Source organism: Bactrocera oleae, chromosome 3 (genome assembly GCF_042242935.1).
Source record: "Bactrocera oleae isolate idBacOlea1 chromosome 3, idBacOlea1, whole genome shotgun sequence".
NCBI lineage: Eukaryota > Metazoa > Arthropoda > Insecta > Diptera > Tephritidae > Bactrocera > Bactrocera oleae.
The window spans coordinates 55,553,144-55,560,828 of record NC_091537.1 but is presented as its reverse complement, the minus strand read 5'-3'; the positions used below and the strand labels follow the sequence as shown (position 1 = coordinate 55,560,828).

Here is a 7,685-nt window from a genome sequence, read left to right as displayed (position 1 = left end):
AAAAACATCAGAATCTTTTGAATCCCAATGTGAAACGGCACTATATAAACAATTCGTAATCTTATATATATATACTCGTATAAAAGAGAGTCGTGTTAGTTACAATATTTATAACTCAAGAACGGTTTAATCGATTTGTCTGAAAATTGGTGGGGATATAGCTTAGAATCGTCTATCTTAAATGATTTGCCACTATTGAATGAAAATAAAAACATAAATTATCTAGATATACTCGGAATGACATCACATAATCTTCGGTTGAGAATTATTAAGAGTAATTTCAATTCACCTCAATTATGCAACAGTACACGTTTGGTAAATAAAAAGAATAAAAGAAATATTATAGTACCAACCATTTTGACAGGAAAATTAAAATGGAGAAATGGTCCCCTTGCCACATTTTCCAATGATACCGTCAGTTATTGTTAAAAATTACGAATGATCTAGACTAGAGGACCCCGTCCACGCATTGCTGTGGCTAAGGTATACATTAATTATAAACTATTCTTGCTGATTGTATTTATATATAAAAACGAATACGTTATTTGCGGTGTAAGAATAACCACGCGGATCACTTCCAAATTAAACACAAATAGCCACAGCAACGCGTGGACGGGGTATTCTAGTCTAATTATACAAGTAATAAAGTTTTATCGGTCTCATGAATTTTTGTGGAATACAGGCGAAATTATTTGTAAATTAAATAATTTGCAAATTTATTTAAGTTCGAGAGAAGTTTTGAAAATCAATTTTATCAAACATGGCTTGAAACCATGATCATATCTGTTACTAAGCAAACACTTCACCCATCATCTGTGTTGTTTGATATATTTTTTATTTATCAAGTTTTGATAATTCACGAAGAATACGTATTATTGGCTATTTGTTTGGTTAGCCACCTGTTACTTAAAATAGTTTGTTTGGTTATTGCTATGGTTACCTATAAGTTACAGAAAGCTGGTTCTTAGGTTATTTTTTTGGTTATTCATTGGTTACAGAGAACTGGTGCACCGGTTACCTCGTCACTAGCTATGGGTTATTTGTTTGGTTATTAATTAGTCACCACTGTATTGCTTACCTTCTAAATAAAAAATTGAAATCCCTATTGTTTTTTAAATATTTTTTTTTAAATTTACATGTTTATCACTTTCTATTTTTGCAAATTTTTAGTAATTCTTTTAGATTTGCTTTTAAATATACATATGCCATATACATTACAAACTTAATTTTTCTTCTTTCAATAAATTTTTTGCTAACATTTATATATACTGTGACGAACATTGATGATAGAACAAAATCGAACCGACGATAAATTGCCAGAAGCAACGAGACAGCGAATTCGTAGTTGCCAGAATGCTCTAAAGGCGAAGTTTTATTAAAGATGTACTATATAAGGGCTGCCAGATTGTGCAACACACACAGCTCTAGTTAGAGTCTTGTCGAGCAATTGAGACATAAACAAGAAGTTGTAAGCTCGAACAACGAGCAACAAGTGTTAAGTTGTTGGAACTAGAAATAAAGATAAGTGTATAGCCATTAAATTGGGACTCTTTTTTAACAATCCAGTGATCGAACTTAAGAGTAAGTTATAAGGTAGACGATTTATCTAGAAATCCGTTTCAATACATATATGTATTACATTATTATTATTTTTTTGATAAAAAGTTTATATATGGTTTATAGATAGTTAATATTAATTGTTAATATTTTAAATTCATTAATTTGGTACTGAATACTACTAGGGAACTTAAGTTTTATAATTTAAAAACTAAAATGGTGATAGATTGAGAACTTTCCCTCGAAATTTGCAAATATCTAAAAGGAATAAATAAAAATTACAAAAACGGTTAACTAAATATGACTAAATTCTTAAAAATTAGGCTATGAAATGCAAACGACTTTATTAAACACCACAACGAGCTAGAAACAATACTTAACACGGTGGAAATTGACGTATGCTTAATACCTGAGACCCATTTTAGCAAGCAAACTTACATTAAATTCAGAAACTTTGAAATATATCATGCAATACCTCCGAATAATTGTGCACGCGGAGAAGCTATCATTATAATAAGAAGCAATATTAAACACCATGAAAAACCGTAAAAATACAGAAGAATTTCAAGCAATAACTTTAACGATAGATAGCGACAACAACTTATCTCCTACAGCGGTTTATAGTCCCTCAAGACATCAAATAAAATGCAATAGGTATCTAGAACTGATCAATAGCCACAAAAACAGATTTATGGTGGATGGTGACTATAATGTAAAACAAAGGGCACCAAAAAGCTCTTCAATTGATTTGGTGCAGTATAATTTACTGGGATACAAACTTACTGGCCAACAGATCCACTTGGAATACCAGATCTTATTGATTTATTCATTACCAAACATATCTCTTCAAATTATATGTGCATAGAAAGCATTTGGATATGACCTTTGACCATTCACTGATATATTTAACACTACACGAAAGAGTTGTTATTAAGGAACCGCCTTTTACATTAAAAAATAAAAACACTGACTGGAAATACTGTAAGCAAATGCTGTCTGATGTTGATAATGACGTCAAAATAAGCTTTTATATCATTCCGAGTTAGATAAAGAAGTCTTAAATTGGACAAACACAATTCAATATGCAGCCTGAAGTAGTACACCAATTAAAATAAACGTCACACAAGTCATAGTATAGCAAAGAAATCATGTTAGCAGAAAAACGCCAATTACGCCGAAAGTGGCAGCAAATAAGATCTCCATCTGACAAAAGGGTTCTTAACAAAAACGATGGGCACTTGCAATTAAAATACTCACCCTGACCAACAAGTTTTATGAGATAGAAATATTTCCCCGATAACAGAAACCACTATTCATTATTCTGAAATTTTTAAGGGTGTTAGTTTAATGAAAAACGATAGTTGATGTTTTCGCCACCATTTATAATATATCTATTTATTCGCTTCCATACTTTCATGTTCAAGAAAATATACAATTGGTTTGTAGTATGAAATATATGAAATGAAAACTCGTGATTGTAATTTTTTTAAATATCTTGAGAAAATTGCATTTATTGTCGTGCCTTATCTGGTTGTTGAGTCTTTCGAATTATTATTAATTTTTAAATTAAATTAATTTTCTAAAAATTGTACAAGTTGTTGAGCTACTTCCAAAGCAAAATTTACATTAAAATCACCGCTTAAAATCATTCGCATACTGTGCAAATCTTCTCCTAATTCTGCTGCACTAGAGGCAGAGAATGTTAATAAATAGAGAAGGCGCAAATGTTAGTTGAGCTAAAATGTAAATTATTAAAAAAGAACATCGAAAATGCGGAAATTCGAAAATAAAATTACACCACGCCAAAAAGGAATCCTCCCCTCTTTATAAGCAAACTCAAAAAACTAAACCACACTAAGAAGGTACCTAGCAAATTTTCACCACCTTATAAAGGAACGGCTAATATATGTGTGTGCAGATGTTCTTTGGCATGTGTATTAGGGAAAATTAGAGTAACAAAAAGAAATAATAAATTTTGAAGAACATTTATATAATGAGGAAAAATTAAAATTTAATAAAAAAGGTTTATAAAAATTAATTAGTACTTCTTAACATTTGCGCTTTCTCTATTTATTAACATTTTCTTACATGAATTATGCGCTTGCTGATTTACATTGCATATTACCAAAATATCATAATATTTGTAATTTAAAATAATCCTTCAAATTAAATAGGAGGACTATTGGTTAAAGCCCCAGAATTTGCAATATAATAAGTAATTAATAGATAAATTCTACAACATATTTTTCTGCGTTTCATGAACATTATCTAATAGGCAAAGGATAACAATAAAACAGTGACAAAGCGGCCGCGATTTGCTTTTCCGGAAGGTTAAGCCATTACGAATACAAACGCTTGCGATCGAATCCTGCAAATCATAAGTCTTATTATATTTATTTTTATTTTATTTTATTATTTAACATTTTAGCTGATCTCAATTCAGTTATCTAAATAGCATATTTTACTCACTGAGATAACTAGAATATTTCAGGAAAATATATTCATATGTTTAGGTTTATTGAATATTGCCTTATTGATGCGAATTTATACAAAATTACTTTTGTCTACACTTTTAGCTTTTTCCGAGAACAGCTAGAACGAAACAAGTTGAACGATCGCAAGCAATGAGGGGTGGGAGGGTGCACTACCACATAATTATTTCAGATCTATTTTTAATAATCGAGTTTATTTTAAAAACGTTTAAATAAGTATGAATTTATGTGTATTGTGATTTTTACGTAAATATTATAATATTCTGTAAATAAACCCTAAGATATCAGTATTTTTCTATACAAATTAAGCAATATAATAATATGATATAAATGCTCCGTTGAAACGCCTCTGTCCATGGTGGCACGCCACGGAAGTAACGGCGAGTTTTCGCGAAGACGGGGCGGAGCAAAAAATTGAGTTCTGACAAAACGTTGAAAAAAACCAAATGACAACTTTGCCGACAAAGTTTCGCCGTTTTGAAAAATCATTTTGTTTCAATCCACAATTTTGCGACAATGTTGTCGCGTTTGTCCTTTTTGCAGTGCTTTGCTATTGAAAATTGACTTATGCTCTTTGAAATACTACGACTGTGCTTAGAACATATAAAAGTAAATAAAGATTTCATATGAATGGCAATTTTATATAAATTTTATAATATAACGTCATATATATTACATAATATGAAATTAATACAATTTTTATATCGCTAATAGGCCATGTTGCCGAATCTCTTTTCTGAAGAGAACATCAGACAAATTCTTCAATTTCTGATTTGAATTTGGTTGACCAGGCCACAGAAAAGAGAGCGCAGTGCAGATTTATAAACGATCGCACTTCGTTTTGTAGCATACGCGCGTTCCTTATGAATGAATTTGTTGGCGTTGTAATAAAAAATATAGGGCGAGCTTGCTTGAATCTTATTGGTCGATGATGGTGCGTCTGCGATTTTTTGTTGCTTGCGCCAATGCTTAATGTTTTACAACTAGCATACTGAGGGACATACATACATATGTATATGCAAATGTATTTGGACAAGCAAATGAAATATATACATACAAATTGATAATTTGTAACAAGTAAACGACAATTGCTGTTTGAGTTCACAGATTAGATCGAATTATATTTGTAGTGTTCGTGGTGTTGCTTGTATAGTACAGCTCCTTATTGCAAATTTACATCAAATATATTGCCTGAGTTTAAATCCTATCACAGATGTTGTTTTATTCCTTTTTTAATTTTTATAAACCTTTTTTATTTTAATTTAATTTTAATTTTTCCCTTATTATATAAATGTTCTTCAAAATTTATTATTAGTCTAAAATCCGTCATTTCATGCTCTGGTTAGAAACTAACCAAGACTCCTTCTTTCGGTAAAGTTTACCAGAAAAGACAGATGATTGCTAACTAGATATTGAGAAAACCATTTTTCAACATCTTGCCGATAAAGTTCTGGTTAAGCGCTTAATTGAGAAAACGGTCCTTAACATCTAGAAAAGTTATATAATTTACATACTTTTATTCAGGATCCTTCCACTTTTTATTTGATGGTTAAATTCAATAAATTGTTGTATAAAATGCATATTTGAAACAATACGTCCTACGTCACTAGTAAGTGTTGTAGCCATTTATTGGAAATAGTGTGAGCACATCTCCAGGTTTCACGTATACAGTCTAAGTTCCGGGTATAAGACTCTCGTAAATTTTTCTTTCTAGTAACTGGCGCTCCGTCGACTGCACATTGGAGTCACTAACAATAACTTGACCGCCTAGAAGGTACAGAAACACTCTTCATATTTTTTTAATGAAGAGGAACTTCAACGGTGCTAACAAATATATAATAAAATGAGTTATCTCAATAATATTATTTATTTGAGAAATTTTGTTTGTGTACTTGGATACAATCATCAGGCCAACATAATCTCCAAATTTGAGGGAACTTATATGATTCAACCCAGGTTAATACGATCCTTTTGAACATTTATTCCTTTCATTTCACTGTTTTCGAAAATGAAAATATAAGAAATAAAACAATAAAAACGTTTGGTAAGACACAGGCATATAAAGCCGCATTCAAAATTTATATCGGCAGACATTAAAGTAAAACTTTAATAAATAATTTAAATACCAAAGTAAATGGTGATTTCTCTTTTGTTTGAACATATTAAAAAAATTTGTATTTGTACAACCAAGCAAATCAGAATTTCTATCTGCAATTAAATTTAATCAATTCTTTAGAAACAACATAAAATTCAAGTACTTATCTTCTTTATAACCGCCTTTGGATTCTATAAAACAAAATAAAATAATATATTATTTATGTCAATGTATTTTATCATGAGCAATTTTTTGTGCTAACACAGAAGCATACAGCGGCATACGTGGTATTGACAATTGATCGCGAAAAGTTGCATGATTGTTTCTAAAGACCGATGTTTTGTCTGTTATTATGTGCCGAAAAGGTAAGTGTTATGCATATTCGTTGAGTGTTTTGATTTTATTTTTCGATCCAATATTGGTTCATGTTGTATTGAGATTGTGAATATTTTGTTCCTGACGTTTTCAAAATTGCGTCATGGCTGGGTTGTGAACCATCTCGGTGGCTGAGTTATGTATATACCACCCGTATTTCATGCTAGTGTTATCAGAACTTTTAAATATCATTAGTTACATGGAAATAAAGTGCTTTTATGTAATTTTACTCTATTTCTGTTACGTTCATGTTTATTGATTTTAATTTTTACCTATGGCAACTTATAATCAACCTCCGCAACACCAAAAAAGGCTACTGATTCCAAAGAAATGAACTTAAATGCGTTGTTCGACAATTTGTTGAAGAAACTAGTCATACGAGCGGCTGCTCTTCAATCATCCGCACTTCCTATACTCATATTCCTTCGAACATGGTATGGTTGTAACTTTTTTTAATTGTTTTATTTTTAGCGTAAGGCTTCTTATATCTTAGAGTATTATGATGATACAAAATTTTCATTCATTCTGATTGTTAATCCAAAGTAGGGCCATTGCTTTATTACTTTTACAACTTGTACTTTACTTGTTATGCCTCTTAAGTGCTTTAAATAAATGCAATTTTCGTTTTTCATACAAGTAAGAATGTTTCACTTCGATTTTTCCAAATTTGAAACTTACAGTTGAAAAAGTATCCTTAAGGTGAGTTTAAATATTCAACTTATAATCAAGTTTGCATAGCATTCTGAAAATATTCTTGACTCAGAAGGGCCAATGAAGAAGGAAGGGTATGCAGCTGGACATTTTCTTATAAACAACTGAATTTCTGTCTTGGCGTTATCGTATCCGTAGAATCTTCAGCAACACTCGAATGAAATATCAATGAAAATTCGGGTCTTTTAAAAAACTTCAGCCGTTGCTACTAAATTCCGTAGTTTACTAATAAATAAATAATTTAGGAAAATGTATTGAGGCAATCAATACAAGATCACGCAATTTTACCGATAATAGCGGAAATTGTCGTCTCCTCCTGGATCTTTTTCCCACCTATATAGGAAGTGGATGAAAATTGCAGTAAAGAAGCAATTGATTTCAAAATAAAAACTTTTTACGTCATATTTGACGGCGCTATTTGTGGAATGAAGAGAAGATTCACCGCAGTGAGTGAT

At 30.9% G+C, this 7,685-nt stretch overlaps 1 long non-coding RNA gene across 1 annotated transcript; it reads right to left on the bottom strand.

Annotated features, from left to right (window-relative positions):
• Positions 1 to 811: 811 nt before the first annotated feature.
• Positions 812 to 4,397, bottom strand: LOC118680936 (uncharacterized). The gene is made up of 3 exons (XR_004976578.2): positions 4,027 to 4,397; positions 2,341 to 3,925; positions 812 to 1,509 (listed from the first exon to the last, which is right to left on the bottom strand). It is a non-coding gene; the product is annotated as an uncharacterized lncRNA (long non-coding RNA).
• Between the last annotated feature and the right edge of the window lie 3,288 nt (positions 4,398 to 7,685).